General features: G+C 43.2%; 1 protein-coding gene across 4 annotated transcripts in view; it reads right to left on the reverse strand.

The window, feature by feature from the left end:
- The window catches only part of LOC126187507 (protein spire), an 806,238-nt gene that overhangs the window by 725,758 nt on the left and 62,257 nt on the right, over window positions 1–18,223 (reverse strand). The gene's annotated exons all lie outside the window — the stretch shown is intronic.

Below are 18,223 nucleotides of genomic sequence, written 5' to 3' on the forward strand. Positions count from 1 at the left end.
GAGAGCTGCATCAAACCAGTCTCAGGACTGAAGACCACAACAACAACAACAACAACAACACGGAGTAGGAACTTAACTTTGGTCAGACATCTTCAAGTATAGTACTTTAAAAATTTTCGTATGAATTACGTTCCGTGCTATAGAACAGAGTTGGAGCAGAAACACAATTCGGAAATTTGAGAGCATTTGTGTTATGATGCGAGCAAATAATTTACGAATTTTTTCATTCTTCAGACTGATCGTATGTTAGCAGTTACAAATTTTGTATTATATATATGATACTTTCTGCTAAAGTTCAAATGGCTCTGAGCACTATGGGACTCAACATCTTAGGTCATAAGTACCCTAGAACTTAGAACTACTTAAACCTAACTAACCTAAGGACATCACACACACCCATGCCCGAGGCAGGATTCGAACCTGCGACCGTAGCAGTCTTTCTACTAAAGAATTTATGAACTACTAGACCATAAACATAGTTTACCATTAAAATCATGTATCATCATAAATTTTAGTGCAATCGTGGATATTCTGGATAAACACGGTATTTTGCTCTTTGTTCCTCTGCCCTTGTCATAAGTTATATTTCGGACGCCTACGAATAGACGAAGACGAACTAAGAAAATAAACCTTCATAATAATTAGAACTCTACAACCGGACTACGTCCAGTTTTCTGAAATTGTTTTGTCAGTTATTTTTCTCTTGTATGATGGAAACTGTATGATGCAGTCATTTATTGAGCAAGTCCCTCCCCTGCAAGTAAACTGCTGTCAGACCAGATTACTAAATCGCGTTTATTGCGTCGTATCCGGTTAAATCGATATAGGAAAGATCTCGCAGTCTGGCGCCAGGTGACACCAACGGAGCAATACCCCATAACAGGAAGCGCCGTCACAGCTCGTCCATCCGCAGGAGACGCGGTGCCCTAGTGAAAGGTGGTGCAGCAGTGAGCAGGAAGTGCGGCCGACAACCTGTTATCCCGCCGATGTGGCAAAAAGCGAGGTCGCCCGGAGGGACAGCTGGGCACACTCCATTGACGGGACCAATAGTAGTTGAATGAAACCAAGTTCTTGTCGACTGTGCGCGGGAATTAATCTGCCTGAGAGTAACACACAGTTACCAAATCAATACAGGATTTTTACTTTTCACACTTCTATCATCTGAGCTATCTGGCTAATTTTGAGCTTCCAACAGATGCAACCCCTCTGCTTTTCCAGAAGCAACAGAGAACAGCGGAGCTAGTCAAGCCATCCTATGGTATGTCTTCTTTTCCAAGCTATTAAGTCCAGCAGTTTAGGACCAGAACATCTGTCTTAGTTTGAGAAACAATAAAGAAGCAAAACAGCAAACCAAACAATAATACATGTTCGGACAATTGGTAAAGTCGTCGCCGTGGAAGGTATAGCTTAGTGGTCGTCGAACTGCGGCCCGTGGATCCCATGCGGCACGATTCAAGTTTCCGTGTGGCCCGCGGTTCTCAGCCGTATTTTTTAATAACAAGCATCTAGCAACTAACAGCCGAATTCAAAAATGTCAACTAACGTTAAGAGCTTCTTGAGAGAGTAGTTAACCTGTTCAGTAAGACACAAAAATATTGCAGAGACAGTGATATTTTAAGAATGGTGAATTATGCTGTGAGCTGAGTAAAGTTTTAAGGTTACCTCACAGGTAGAAGGATAAGTAGCGCCGCCAATACGAGGTTAGAGGATCTGCGCGACCCATACCGATCAGTTTATATCGTATAAAATTTGACACGGAAGTAACAGATTCGTTAATGCACATTGTAGAGGTCATATTCAAATTCAGTGCATACCTTTCGCAAGGAATATGAAATTACATTAGAGGTGCTGTAATACAACGGAATAAACAGAAGAAAAACTACATTCAAAACTTGTATCAAACATTTGTGATCGTGTGTCATAGTGCATAATGCATTTAATTGTAATTTAATCACAATCATCTGATCATACAGACAACAGAACACCACGTCACGCAGTTACAGTGTCACAACTTCGGCGTCGCTGAGGGTGGCAACAATCAAACAGAATGTTTGACGCGGGATGTTCCCAATGGTGGCAACTTTTTAACGTTCAGTAATTGGGGGCCAGAGGCCAACTTATTGCACCCATACGACAGCTAGTACATTGGGGGCTCATAACGGACTAATTTTTGTATGTTACACATAAATAATAATATCGGCCCATATGCGGCCCGGCGTGCCAACTCAGAACGTCGGAATTGGCTCTTGGACAAGAAAGCTTGACGACTACTGGTGTAGCTGCTGCTACCACAACCGTTAGTGTTTACCATTCCAGATGGTGTTGGCATATACACAAGCTGTTGAGGTTACCACTATTGACTAAGGAGCTACTTTATTCGTGAAATTTCTGTACTTAATTCCATCAGCATGAAATTTCTGTACTTAATTCTATCAGCAGACGCAATCTGTGTCCTGTTCTGTCAGTACCTGCGGCGTTTAGTTTTCACGATAGTCTTTAGTTCAAATTAGCATTATCTAGGTGTATGTTACAGGGACAGTCTACAAGCCAACTTTTCACTTTTCGCGTTTCCATCACTACATACTTTTTATAGTTTTAACCTTGAGTCTATTCCGAATCATCAGTGTTAAATGAATTTTTGAGCTGTTACCCACGCTGGGGAAAGTTGTATACTGACATTTATGTTAGCATCTCTGGGCTGTTTGTATGACAAATTAATAACTGGAACTGTCTTTTTTTTTTTAAAGAATACCTTTCAATAGAATTCAACAGGAAACTTTTTACCAGACAGTCCATTACAGCATACAACACCAAAAATCTCTTAGGTTCTTCAATAGAAAAATTGAAGCACATACAATAATACTAATCCCAAAAAAAGAGGTGAAACCGAAAATCGTATTGTAATGTGAAATGTATCACGAACATTGCCAGATAAAGCAAACTGTGTTCCTAGCGATGTGTTGTGTGTCGGAAGGAAATTAACTGAGGTATTCATGTAGCCAACATATAACGTCACATAGTTAGCATTTTCCTCCTCTCCAGAAGAAAAGCACAAATGAATAAGGAAATGATGATGCCCTAGTGCTTCCGAATAGCACCGCCCGTTGCTAGCACTCACCTCGTTCGGTAGGACCGTATTTTGTGTGATGTTTCTAGCTGTCAGACCTGCAAGTCTAGCCAAACAATATCTTTATGATTAGCGAACACAGCTGACAAACTATTGCTAAGATTCCCATCACCGGACCAGCTTAACCAAATAAAGCCGTCGGCACAAGGGACGAGGCTACTAACGTCGACGTGCATGCAGACGGGATGTCCAACGTCACGAGAGAGAACGAGAGAGAGAGAGAGAGAGAGAGAGAGAGAGAGAGAGAGAGATATCAGCACATGGGACAAGTTGGTTTTAACGTGATTTTGCGCTCACAGCGCTCTCCAATGGGGTTTACGGCTTTATTTGGCTCGCAAACAACACAGTTTCTTCACGAAGCTGGACGTGCGTAACATTCCTACGTTAGCTCTATTAAAACTTGTTCTGTCTGTGGTACACAAAAATGAAACTTCAATATCCCTGGATGTAATAAGACAAAAGGGGTCAGTGAAGACATGAACTTGCAAAAATTTACCAAATCGATCGAACTCATTCCTGAGAGAACGTACTTATATTTACGTAACACTAAGCAGCGCAGAAATTGTTTCTATTAATTTCATAAGAAAGTGCCACAACCTTTTAGAAAACGTGAAGCTGAAGAAAAAAAATTACATATAACAGGACTCAAAGCTCATGCTGACATAATCTCTGCATTGTAACATGGTGCCTCTACAAAATACGCTTGGCTGTAGTTTCGTTGAAAGAGACTGAATTTTATCTTATAGTCTGCTATACTCTCTAATCGCCTATGTGTTATCAAGGAGTTCCTTGTGGGGTGGGGGAGTGGCTATGGGCGTAAAAGACAGTATTCCATTTGAGTCTATAGATGTATCACGGCACTGCACTGAACAGATATTTGAATGTTGTGCAGGGGCAGTTGAATTTAGTGAAAATAAACTCCTAATTGTTGTTGTTGTTTATAGGTCCCCTAACTCTGACTTCAGAGCATTTCTGCTCAACCTAGAGAGGGTTCTTGATTCACTTTGTAGGAAGTATCAGAAATTAGTTATATGTGGTGACTTCAATATAAATTTTGTATATGATGGCGCAAGAAAAAGGATGTGGATAGATCTCATAAATTCATATGATCTGGTGCACACTGTGGTTTTTCCAACTAGGGTGCACGAGAACGTAGCACAGCCATAGACAATATTATTATTCATTACTAGAGGGGCATTCTGTTAGTAAAAGGGTGAATGGCCTTTCAGACCAGCATGCACAAATTTTAACAATAAAAGGCTTTAGTACTCAAACAAATGTCACATTTAATAACAAACTATGTAGGAACTTTAATCCAACAGAAAAAAACCTTGTCAAGGAACAAGAGCGGTAGGATGTTTATAGTGTCGATCACATAGATGATAAATATAATGCTTTCCTTAACGCATTTCTCATGCTCTTTGAGAGTGGCTTGCCATTAGAATGTTCTAAACGTGGTACTAGCAGTAATGGGCAATCCGGGTGGCTGACTAGTAGGATAAGCATATCATGTAGAACAAAGCGGATATTATATCAAATTGTTAGAAGTAGTCACTAACTACAGTAGCCCATTACAAACAGTATTGTAAGGTGCTTAAAAATGTTGTTAAGAAGGCACAGAGTATGTCGTATGCAAATAGAATAGATAATTACAGGATGAAATTAAAACCATATGGTCAGTTGTGAAGGAAGTGTCTGGTCAAGCAGCACAAGGTCGACGATATAAAGTCAGTTCGCAGTAAAAATATTTCTGTTATTGATAATGCGATAAATGTACAGTATTTAATAATCATTTTCTGAGCATTGCTGGTGAATTAAATAAAAATTTAGTTTCTACAGGGAATCTTATAACTTTCTTGGCAAATTCCTTTCCGAGATTGATGTCTGAAATACTCCTCTGTGATACAGACAAGAGGGAGATTGAATCAATAATTAAATCGCTGAAGACTAAGGACTCTCATGGATATGATGGAGTGCCTAGCACAATATTAAAGTACTGTGCTGCACATGTTAGCCCTGTATTTAGCTGTATTTGTAATTTTTCCTTTAGGGATGGTCAGTTTCCTGAACGATTAAAGTACTCAGTAGTAAAGCCGCTTTATAAAAAGGGAGGAAGGGATAATGTAGACAATTTTAGATCTATTCCTATGCCATCAGTGTTTGCTGAAGTTACTGTTAGCAACAGACAGCAAAAGGCTGTGATTTTTTTTTTTTTGTGGTTTTAGGGCGCACAACTTCAATGGTCATTAGCGCCCTGACTACTCTAAGAATGCACCGCGAGGCACGAGTGGACAACCACAACTAAAAGGGAAAACACGATGAAAGACAGACTGACAGGCATAGGATTAAAAAACAGCATCATCAAATGTCCTTAGAGAGGTTTGTCAAATTGATAAAACGAAGAACACGAGCAGCTGCTCGTGGGTCATCCGCTAAAATGGCATCGAAAGTACTTGGCAGGTTAAGATCTAGACGCAGTGTGTTAAAATCGGGACAGGACATTAAAATGTGTCTAACCGTAAGCAAGTGCCCACATGGGCAGAACGGCGCCGGCGCAGCCGTCAGCAGATGGCGATGGCTGAACCGGCAGTGTCCAATTCTTAACCGGGCCAAAACTACCTCCTCCCGCCGAGAAGGGCGTGAGGAGGACGTCCAAGCCACGGGAAGAGGTTTTAAGGCCCGAAGCTTGTTGTCGGTAAGTGCAGCCCAATCGGCATGCCACAGCGATAAGATGCGCCGACAAATGACCCCGCTAAAATCGGACGAAGGGACACAACAAGAAGCTGTCCGAGGCTGGAGGACCGCAGCCTTGGCCGCGGCATCTGCAGCTTCGTTCCCAGGGATACCGACATGGCCAGGAACCCACATAAAGCTAACCGGAGAACCGACGTCCACCAGCTGCTGAAGAGAGCGTTGGATCCGGTGTACGAAAGGGTGAACCGGGTACGGATCACTGAGGCTCTGGATGGCGCTCAGGGAATCGGAGCAGATGACATAAGCAGAATGTCGGTGGCGGCAGATGTAAAGAACAGCCTGGTAGAGGGCAAAGAGCTCAGCTGTGAAGACCGAACAATGGCCATGGAGCCGGTATTTGAAACTTTGTGCCCCGACAATAAAGGAACACCCGACCCCGTCATTGGTCTTAGAGCCATCTGTATAAATGAAAGTCATGTTGATGAACTTCGAACGAAGTTCCAAAAAACGGGAGTGGTAGACCGAACCGGGGGTAACCTCTTTTGGGAGCGAGCTGAGGTCAAGGTGAACGCGGACCTGAGCCTGGAGCCAAGGTGGCGTGTGGCTCTCGCCCACTCGAAAGGTTGCAGGGAGTGAAAAATTAAGGTGTTGAAGGAGGCGACGAAAGCGAACTCCAGGGGGTAGCAGGGCAGAGACATACAACCCGTATTGACGGTCGAGAGAGTCGTCAAAAAAGGAACGATAAGATGGATGGTCGGGCATTGACAGTAGCCGACAGGCATACCGACAAAGCAGTATATCGCGCCGGTAGGTGAGTGGCAATTCGCCAGCGTCAGCAAGAAGACTCTCTACGGGACTAGTATAAAATGCTCCGATCGCAAGTCGTAAACCCCGATGTTGTATGGAGTTGAGGCGGCGTAAGATGGATGGCCGTGCAGAGGAGTATACGAAGCTCCCATAATCCAGCTTGGAGCGGACGATCGACCGATATAGACGAAGTAGGCCGGTTCAATCCGCTCCCCACGACATACCACTGAGAACACGGAGGACATTTAAAGAACGGGTACAACGGGCGGCCAAATATGACACATGTGGAGACCAGCTAAGTTTCCTGTCAAATGTAAGGCCTAAAAATTTGGTTGTCTCCACGATTGGGAGAGCAACGGGACCGAGTCGTAAGGACGGTGGGAGAAACTCTTTGTAGCGCCAGAAGTTAATACAGACCGTCTTCTCGGCAGAAAAACGGAAGCCATTGGCGACACTCCAGGAGTAAAGACGGTCAAGAGAACGCTGAAGACAGCGCTCCAGGACACGTGTACACTGCGCGCTGCAATAGATGGTAAAATCGTCCAAAAAAAGGGAGCCTGATACATCAGCTGGGAGGCAATCCATTATTGGATTGATCGCGATGGCGAAGAGAGCGACGCTCAAAACTGAGCCCTGTGGCACCCCATTCTCCTGGCGAAAGGTGTCTGACAGGACAGAACCCACACGTACCCTGAACTGTCGATCCATTAAAAAGGAACGAATAAAAAGAGGGAGGCGACCGCGAAGGCCCCATGTATGCATGGTGCGGAGAATGCCCGCCCTCCAACAGGTGTCGTAAGCCTTCTCCAAATCAAAGAACACAGCCGCGGTCGGGCGCTTCCGCAAGAAGTTATTCATAATGAAGGTCGACAAGGTAACCAGATGGTCAACAGCAGAGCGGCGCCTACGAAATCCACATTGTACATTGGTAAGTAGGCGTCGAGACTCGAGCAGCCAAACCAAACGAGAGTTAACCATTCGCTCCATCACCTTACAGACACAGCTGGTAAGCGAGATGGGTCGATAACTGGAAGGCAAGTGCTTGTCCTTCCCCGGCTTAGGAATCGGGACAACAATAGACTCGCGTCAGCATGCGGGAACATGTCCCTCAATCCAGATGCGATTGTATGTACGAAGAAGAAAACCTTTACCCGCAGGAGAAAGGTTCTTCAGCATCTGAATATGAATAGAATCAGGCCCTGGAGCGGAGGACCGTGATCGGCCAAGTGCGTTTTCGAGTTCCCGCATGGTGAATGGGGCATTATAACTTTCACAATTCGAGGAGCGGAAGTTAGGTGGCCTAGCCTCCTCTGCCTGTTTGCGGGGGAGGAAGGCAGGGTGGTAATGAGCGGAGCTCGAAACCTCTGCGAAAAAGCGGCCGAAGGCATTGGAGACAGCCTCAGGGGCCACAAGGACGTCATTCGCGACCTTCAAGCCAGAAACTGGTGAGTGGACCTTAGTGCCAGATAGCCGGCGCAGGCTACCCCAGACAACAGAAGAAGGAGTAAAACTGTTGAAGGTGCTTGTGAAAGCAGCCCAGCTGGCTTTCTTGCTTTCTTTAATAATACGACACTGAGCACGTAATCGTTTATAATTGATACAATTCGCCACTGTAGGGTGGCGTTTAAATGTGCGTAAAGCACGTCGACGAGCACGTAAAGCGTCTCTATATGCTGCGGTCCACCAGGGGACCGGTACGCGACGTGGAGAAGAAGTAGGGTGAGGGATGGAATATTCAGCAGCAGCGAGAATGACTTCCGTGAGGTGTGCGACCTGACGATCGCAGCTTGTGAAGGTTTGATCCTGAAAGGTCGCCCTGGAAGAGAAGAGCCCCCAGTCTGCCTTGGAGATGGTCCAACTAGAGGAGCACGGAGAGGGGGTATGCTGCAGGAGATGGATAACACACGGGAAGTGGTCGCTCGAATATGTATCAGAAAGTGCATACCACTCAAACCGGCGTGCAAGTTGGGGAGTACATATAGAGAGGTCTAAATGGGAATAGGTGTGAGATGTGTCCGAAAGAAAAGTAGGGGCGCCAGTATTGAGGCAGACAAGATTGAGCTGGTTGAAAAGGTCTGCTAACAAGGAGCCCCTCGGGCAGGATGCTGGAGAGCCCCAAAGGGGATGGTGGGCATTGAAGTCTCCAGTTAACAAAAATGGTGCAGGTAGCTGAGCAATAAGTTGCATCATGTCTGCCCTGGTAACGGCAGATGACGATGGAGTGTAAACGGTACAAAAGGAAAACGTAAAAGTGGGGAGAGTAATGCGGATGGCAACTGCCTGCAGGCCGGTGTGCAACGTGATGGGATCGTAGTAAATATCATCCCGGACCAGCAACATAACCCCTCCATGAGCTGGGATACCTACCACAGTGGGTAGGTCAAAACGCACAGAAGTGTAGTGTGCCAAGGCAATTTGATCGCATGGGCGTAGCTTCGTTTCCTGGAGGGCTACGACGAGCGGACGATGCAAGCGGAGCAGCAACTTGAAGTCCTCTCGGTTGGAGCGAATGCTGCGAATATTCCAGTGAATAAGTGCCATCGTAAGAAAAGGAAGATGAAAGAAGGGGTCACCTCGAAGGCCGCTGAGGGCCTGGCTTCGAGCGAGCACTGCCGCCGCTATCAGTAGGCGGACAGTCATCGTCCATTGGGTCTATAGGTTCATCGGCCATCTCGGGAGGATGGCCGGGAGGGGGAGCTTCCTCCGCCGGTGAACAAAAGGCTGTGATGTGGAGTCTGAGTGGGGTACAATCAAATGGAGGGGGGGTGTTGCCCCAGGGATCAGCGTTGGGGCCACTCCTGTTCCTTATATATATATATATATATATATATATATATATATATATATGCTCTCTAGTATTATGGGTAACTCTAAAATATTTCTGTTTGCTGATGACACTAGCTTGGTAGTAAGGGATGTCGTGTGCAACATTGGCTCGGTTTCAAATAGTGCAGTTCATGACCTAAGTGCATGGCTTGTAGAAAATAAACTAACGCTAAATCATAGTAAGACTCAGTTTTTACAGTTTCTAACACACAATTCAACAAATCCTGACGTTTTAATTTCACAGAATGGGCATATGATTAGTGAAACTGAACAGTTCAAATTTCTAGGTGTTCATATAGATAGTAAACTGTTTTGGAAAGCCCACGTTCATGATCTTGTTCAAAGACTTAATGCTGCCATTTTTGCTATTCGAACAGTATCTGAAGTGAGTGATCGTTCGCCACGAAAATTAGTCTACTTTGCTGATTTTCATTCGCTTTTGTCGTATGGTATTGTATTTTGGGGCAACTCTTCCCATTCTAAAAGGATATTTTTGGCTCAGAAACTGGCAGTTCGGACAATAGCTGGTGTAAGTTCACGAACCTCTTTTCGACCACTGTTCACGAGTCTGGGTATTTTGACATGTCAGTACTCGGCAGAAATCAAACCAGCATTTGGATCGGACTTCCTTAACTCTTCTGCAGAAGAGGTGTGCAGTATACTGCTGCATTCGATTTTCAATTAGCTACCACTCTAATTCAAAAATCTTAGCAGTAATCCACGCGCTTTCAAATCGAAACTGAAGTTTCCTCATGGGTCATTCCTATTCTGTCGAGGAGTTCATTGAAAAATTAAGCTGATTCTTGTTGTATTGTTGATTGCCTTTATTTAAACTTATGGAATGACTTTTTTCGGGTTCATAAACATTTATTTTTATCTATTATTTCTTTTATGTTGTAATTTCATGTACTTACACGTTCCATGACCTCTGAGATTTGGTTCTCAGTTTGATCCTACGGAACTTGCCGTGTAAATAAAACAAATAAATAAATTTGCATTTAATTATACCAAGTCCTAGCAAAGGCGACTCGTTTTTCATGAATCTTTAAGGTGCCGTTGCCTTAAAACGGCTTACTCTGATACCACGGGACTTCTACTGAACAAGACTAATACATATGGCATCGTGCTTTCTGCGGGCTTTTCTACTTATGATATAGGGATAGTTCTTGCATCCTATTGGTTCTAATTTACGTGACACGTCGCCGAAATACCGCAGAATTTATTTTATGTTTCTCGTGATGAAATTGCTCCTCAACATGAAATAGCAGGAAGTGAAGTCACAAAACTCTTGGAGTGCCACGTTATCTAACTCGTCCCGTGTCTCGACACCTTCAGGAATCAGAACTTATTGTCCACTGTTATTATACGTACTTCGGCTGTAAAGTCCGCATAAAGCCTACTCAGTCTTCCTCTCCATAAGATATTGCTTTATCACCGACACACCCCTTAACCCAGTGAAGGAAGAATAATGAATAATTGAAAACAAGTTTCATTTGCAGACAGACAGTAGTCAAGTAAGCTGTCACTGCGGCTCCAATAGAGTGGGACGAGTGCAGGAGCACTGTACAAAATGTTGCTCTAGCAGCGGCAGCTTTTGTGAAACTACGCATTTCAGCTCTTGCGTAACAACTACAAGAAGTGAGACTAACTTATGACAGTGTTACTGGGTCTTCATATTCATCTTGTGGGGCATGATTTCTCATTTCATTGCTCAGATAATGCACTGCGTAGTTTGTGAAAACTCTCAGTAACATAAATTTACTTAGTAAAACGTTTGTAAAGCATTATAATTTTTTCGGTGTACCATCATTATTACGACACTGCAAGCTTCGATTACGTAATTCCACGTTTCCTAGCCTATTCCGTGGAACACCAAGTGAATAAGTGCTCTGCGAAAGACTTAACACAATGGCGCTGTCTTTCTTCGACGTTTTGACAATACTGAGTTCTTTTTTTAATTCCAGTATGGTTTAAAATTGAAGTAATCATTGAAAAAAGTTTCATTTTTTAAAATTTTATTAACCTTTGAAATGAACAAGATGTTTCGCTTCGAATCCTGGTAGTGCAAAAAAATTTCACTGCCGATATTTGGGCGACAAGGGGAGGACAGGTGGTGGCGTGAAGTTCCTGATCGCCAGACTTTGCGCCAGTGTCCTGGTTTAAACTCCAAACCTCTCCGCAGTGTGTGATGAAGTGAAGGCATGTAACACTGTTCATGGTGATCCGTCCGTCAGATGACTCTTGGCGGCCCCCTTGGTGCTATTGGCGAGGAGCAGACCATATTCCATATACCGGCACCGGGTTTCACTCTTCCCTTCTCTCCTTCTCCTCCTCACCACCACCTCAAAAATAACACTACACTACACTACACTACATTACACTACATTACACTACACACACACACTACACACACACTACACACACACACACACACACTACACACACACACACACACACACACACACACACACGGTACTATTTCACAAGTGGACTCTTTATTACGTGCCTCGGTATTACAATAGTGCATTAGGAACAGGAACAATGCTATGCGTTGATTTTTACACATTTTCTTCATATCACCTTAAAGCCCATTACAGACGGTTTACAACACACTAACGGAACGACACCGAGCAAGGCAGCGCAGTGGTTAACACTCTGCACTCGGAAGGACGACGGTCCAAACCCCGTCCGGCCATCCTGATTTAGGTTTCCCGTGATTCCCCTAAATAGCTGAAGGCGAATGCCGGGATGGTTCCTTCGAAAGGGCACGGCCGATTTCCTACGGCCGTCCTTCCCTAACCATAGCTTACGCTCCATTTCTGATGACCTCGTCGACGGGACATTAATCTCCTCCTCCTCCTCTTACAGAACACTGTTTCCGAACATAAGCTTGCAATTCAAAATATTTAACTATTCTCTAATTTTACAAATGATATGGCAAGTTTAATAATTTGTCGAAGAAAGTGTGGCACGCGTCTTAGAAAGAATCACTGTTTCAACTGTCATACTTCTGACAGAAATTTCAAAGGCGACTGTCACCCCAAAATTCAACACGGCGTAATATATTCTTAATTCTCCAGCAACTGTTTAACATATTTATGCATTTACACATTTATTTCAAGAGTAGCAGACGACACACTGAATTGCAAAAATTAGAACTGCACTGTAACGAATGCTTAGTCAGGACAATGCTCACGTGAACTAAGTACACATACATACGTAGACCTACATCAAAGCTGTAAAACAACTGCGGATTTGTTGCGGCAAAACCTACGTTACGACAAACAATACGAAGTTTCTAAACACTATCAAATTAGTAGATTAAAAAGATAGCTGCTCTTTATAAAGCGGTATGGCACTTGATGGCTCACTAAGGAATTTAGTATTACGTTCCGTCTGATTAGAGAAATATTAAGGAATTGGTTTAGTGCTGAAGACCACATCTACCGAGTACTAGACGGCTAGATTATCACTAACACTGCTAGCGTAGCATCATTTTGAAATAGTATACATTAATGCTTCCTACTAGTAATGTGATTCCCTGTGGAAAGGTATCAACGTAGAGTTAAAGGAAAATAATTTTCGTCGCTAATGGTCACTCGTGAGAAAAAATGCATCATTCTCACGACAACTTCCGTAGATCAGTTTAATCAAATCTTGTTTCAGATTTGCTGTCAACATTATTTTATTACATAATAAACCCATTTGAGGCTGCCTGTTATACAATATCCGAGAGTGCATTACAAGAATAAAAAGCGATGACTAACATGTTTTGCCAATTTATTTCAGTGCAGAACACCGTAATAAAAACGCAATTTATTTTCGCGGACAGATAAGTAAGGACCCACGAGAGGAAAGCGGAATGGATTGAATTTCGAGTGCTTCAAGCAGTCTACTTCCATTAAGTTTTTAATCTGCGAAATCAAGCAGAGCAATTTCAACACTTCAGCCACGAAAGCTCTTGGGAAAGAAAGGAAAGCGCCCAAACTATTCTCCGTGCTCAGATGTCAACAGATCTGAACGGTTTCCTCACGAAAATATTGGACACCTGAGACTTCACAAGAAACATGCAATAAAGGAAGAAGAAAGAAAATGGATGACATATCATTGCTCATTGATGGTCAGACCTTCTCCCACTGGTAAAAATCCAATTTTGAGAACTGGCGAAACCAGCAGGTCATTTACATGTAACAGAGAAAGATGAAACGAAAGCAAGTTTGTTACAATATCCAAACACCACGCCATTATTACTTCCCCTCTTCCCCAAACTACGACAATGATATTAGACACGTTGTAACACGACGGTTACGAGAAATGCGCAGATGTATGTTGTTGAATTAGATGTTGCACTACCGCCATTCTAAAATAAGTAAGCGACTTATCGTAAGTGTGAAGGGAATATGATAAGATTTAACGTTTTGTCGACGATGACATCGTTCTGGCTCCAGCACAAACTCAGACTGGAGCAGAATGGAATCGAAAATTAGTCACGTCCTTTCCAAAGGAAAAACTCCAGCTTCCGACTTAATCAAGTTGAAAAAGCCACAGAGACCCTAACTCGGGATATGCGGTAGGTGGTAGAAACCCGCTCGTCCCGATGTCGGTCCAGTGCGTTAAGCGTTGCCCCGCGTCGTTAGTATCGTTAAGTAGAAGAAGAAAAAGCTAACGATATTCCCGTAAGGCTGGCCACCTGAGGGCAGATCAGGAGCTGACCGTGACGAAACCGGTTCGGCGTTCAGTGGCATGCCTTTTACGTTACTACCAAGGTTAACCGATTGTTTATACTCTGCTGTTACGTGAGCAACGCGTTTGCATGTATCAGACGCTGTTTGCTTTACACCATACAGTGATCTACGACGGCCACAACATGACGAAATGCGCAGTGAATCACGTTCCGAACAGGTTTCAACCAATCCAATTCATCTTCGGCCATGCTACATAAATACAGGAATAATATCCCTACAAACAGGTCTGTGTTTTGAAGGATGTGAGATACCTCAGTGAAAACTGACTTGTGACTACGTAGGCCTATCCATATTGTAGAGAAATGTGAAACGGCAAGGTGCAAGAAGAGACTGCGAGCTTGGGTGCCTCACACGCACACAACTACTGAAGTTAGCGAGCAGGAGTTTTTATAATAGGGACCATACCGGATTGTGACAACAAGAGCCAGTTTCTTCTCTTGTGCAGATGGGCGGGAGTGTATTTTCGTAAGAGCGATACAAATCACGTTCCCTGTTTCAGCATTGGACGTAGTTCATCTTCCGATCGGGAAGCAATTGGTGTCAGGCACCACTGAGACAACTTTGTTTGGAGCCTGGTCGCTGGGCATTTCTCAGACAACCTGATCATATTTCTGCGGTATCTCCACGTCAAATAGGCTTGTAGACGCGTTGCTACAGTATCAGGCCGGAAACTACATCACAGTCATTGAAAAACTGATCAATAACATTGATGAAACATTTCCCTCTGAAAAGAATGAAGAAACATTACAAGCGCACACCAACGTTTTACCTTGAATAATTTCATCGAATGCAAATGTGTTCGAATCCACTGTTGTACACATCCTTTAATACTTTTAAGAAGATGGTTCAAATGGCTCTGAGCACTATGGGACGTAACAGCTGAGGACATCAGTCCCCTAGAACTTAAAACTACTTAAACCTAAATGACGTAAGGACATCACACACATCCATGCCCGAGGCAGGATTCGCACCTGCGACCGTAGCGGTCGCGCGGTTCCAGACTGAAGCGCCTAGAACCGCTCGGCCACAGCGGCCGGCGTAAGAAGATGGTAACTAATGCTGATACGTAGTCTTTCTTTTACGCAAAGTGTACATATGTTCATGTATTTTAGCCATCTTTTCTACTTCATTTTGTGCGCTCGTACCCTCCCCCTACTCCCGCGCCCCTTACACACACACACACACACACACACACACACACACACACACACACAATTTCATTTATTTATGCAAACCCTTCTCCTAATACCTTTTCTTTTACCGAGAAAGAAATCATAATCATCAGCTAACCTCTGGACCAGTCATATTAATACTGGAAAACAATGTATTATACATTCCTTTAGACGTTCTCTCTCCTAACTTTTTTTTTTCCTCTGTAACTGGACTCTCGATACTTTCGATGGTGTAGCACGCAGCACTATTGACAAGAACAAAAAAATTAAAAATTATACGGCTCACAACTGTTCCTTCCATTACATAATTCGTGATCACCAAACCTTTAGTCGAGGTGAGAGTCGTGGTGTAATCTAGCAAATATTCCAAATGTTTCTGATGAAACGAGGAGTCCAACTGCATGAAATTGAAATTTCCAAAATTTAAATATCTGGCGTATCTGGATGCTGTTTAAGAACTGACGAAGACGTAAGTTTTCCGCTTGCGGTCCAGTAATAAATATATAATTCTCTCTTCATTCTTAGTGTGATACATGAACATATGAGATATCCGCATATTTTCAGCAAAGAAATGGACAGGCGAACTTCCAGGTATTACGTGTTATACGACGAGTGTAAAGGAGGACGATAATACTATATCAAGGTTTACAGTAAATCTGTCAATTCCACAGCACTTCAAACGCTACAGAAAAGACTTTACCAAACTCTTTATTTCAACACTTTAGAAACTACTTTTATACTGCAGAATTTGAATTATCTTTTAACCTTTCGCTGATATTTCTCACAATGCACTCACTGAATGATGCTACAGCAGTAATGGAATATCCAAAATACATTCTATGACCACCTAATACAATCTCATTACTCTAGTTGGTTTCCTGGAGTTGGCTCCAAGTCCGAGCTTAGAATTTTTTTTCACGCACCACTGGAATGTAGCGGAACTCTTAACGTTCGGTGGAACACACTTCGTGTATCGACGTTTCGTATGTTTATAGCTAAATATGATTTTGCGCATATCGTTCGTGTTTCGTAACTATCTCCTCTGACAACCAATGTCACTGAATATCTGCGCCAATTAGCCTTTTGGGATGTAGTAAGGCGAAGCAGCCAACCACGTGCAGACAGTTTTGAAAATTACTGTATTTTACTAGGCATGTCTCTCATCGATGTCCATGTTTTAATTTTGACATGTAGATCCTCTGTTTCCTGTCCCTGGAAGATCTGTAGGGCGATTTCTCGATATTCATCACAGATGTGAGCATCATAGCATAGAAAGTTTCACGTTAAGCAGCACCAAACGCTTTTGGATAGTTAACATGGCACCTGAATATTTTGAACACCCGTACTCTTGCATACAAATGGTTGCTTACAACATGACTTCCAATTGATATATCCGCTGATAGCACTCAGAGAACGCATTGTAATAACCTTCTCACATCAGGCAGGAAATAGTGACTAAGGTTGCATCATCTCGGAAGTCGCAAGGACTTCTGATTGTTGTGGTTCATTTTAATTAGCGAGAGCGATGCTAATCGCAATGAAATTAGATTCAGAACGACACGCTATCTCGCCCGAAAAACTGCTCCAGAAGGCCTTCAGTGAAAGCTGTTGGCCTCGGTGCGACTGCGAAACCCCACTTGGTGGATTAAAGTACCGAGACAGATGGATGATCTTCTAGGGAAATCTTTAAGGTCTGTTGCGAAATCGCGCTGGCATGGGACGCGAAACTACGTGCGCTGACCGTGGCCGTCCTGACCACAGTTTAACCTCGTTACGGAGACCTGGCTAAACCCCGAGGAGCGGTTACCATTTAGTCATTGCTAGTGGTGGGGTTGTCATTAACCGTAAAGATGTGATACACTAACGAATGCTTGTAGGACTGTTTTTCACGAATTATCCTTTCCGCGTTATTATTTATGCGTCTGAGTCATAGGGCCGTCTACTTTTTTTATGAACGTCAGGTGCTCGTATTAGGGCTCAAACGTTGACATAGTATAGTTTTCAGCTAGGTAGTCTGAAGAATATAAAAAATAGCTCCGATGATACTACTTGGTTTATATTTTTCTGTGCATTCCATTCTTCTATCAATCATTTCTGCTTCATCTCCAGAACTGCTGTATCACCTTGAGTCTCCACCACGTCATTACAGCGTCCTCGACTGTGAATCCAGCAATCTTCACCCGTGCAAATAATTTCTTTAGTTGCGATAAAGATGCGGTATTAGAGATCAAAATCTGATAAGTGAAGCCCGTGCCTGAAATATATTGCTGGTCTTAATCTCTACACAGAAGAATTCCTCGATATGGGCTTGTTGTATGGGTTTTTATGTGCATGGACTGAAACGGCGAGTGAAAATTTGTACCAAAGACGGGAATCGAACCCATGTCTCCTGCTTACTAGCCAGGTGCGAGAAGGGAGACGTGCCAGGGTAATCCGTGTATATGTGTGAACCGCTGTGCCAAGGGTTAGACTGATGGCTTTGAATAAATTTTCACTCGCCGTTTCAGTCCATACACATAAAATCATATCTGTATGTGACCAGTAGGGTCTTTGAAATTGTATCATTTAATTTGTTATATTAGTGTTTAGTATTTAGGTACGTTGCCACAGAGCATCAGCACAATGTACTGCAGCTTTCTACAACGCTTCTATTTAAGTCTCTTCAGACTTATCATCATTATTAGCACATCATCATCATTAGCAGCTATAAAAATTCGCTTGTTAATAGCCTTGATGATTAACACACGACGCATCCCTGCTATTATTTTGTTTTTATCTGTATTTTCTGTTACAAATGTTTAAATATTTGAAAAATTTATGATTCGGAAGCAATAGACGCGTCACTAAAATTT

This window comes from Schistocerca cancellata, chromosome 5 (genome assembly GCF_023864275.1).
Source record: "Schistocerca cancellata isolate TAMUIC-IGC-003103 chromosome 5, iqSchCanc2.1, whole genome shotgun sequence".
NCBI lineage: Eukaryota > Metazoa > Arthropoda > Insecta > Orthoptera > Acrididae > Schistocerca > Schistocerca cancellata.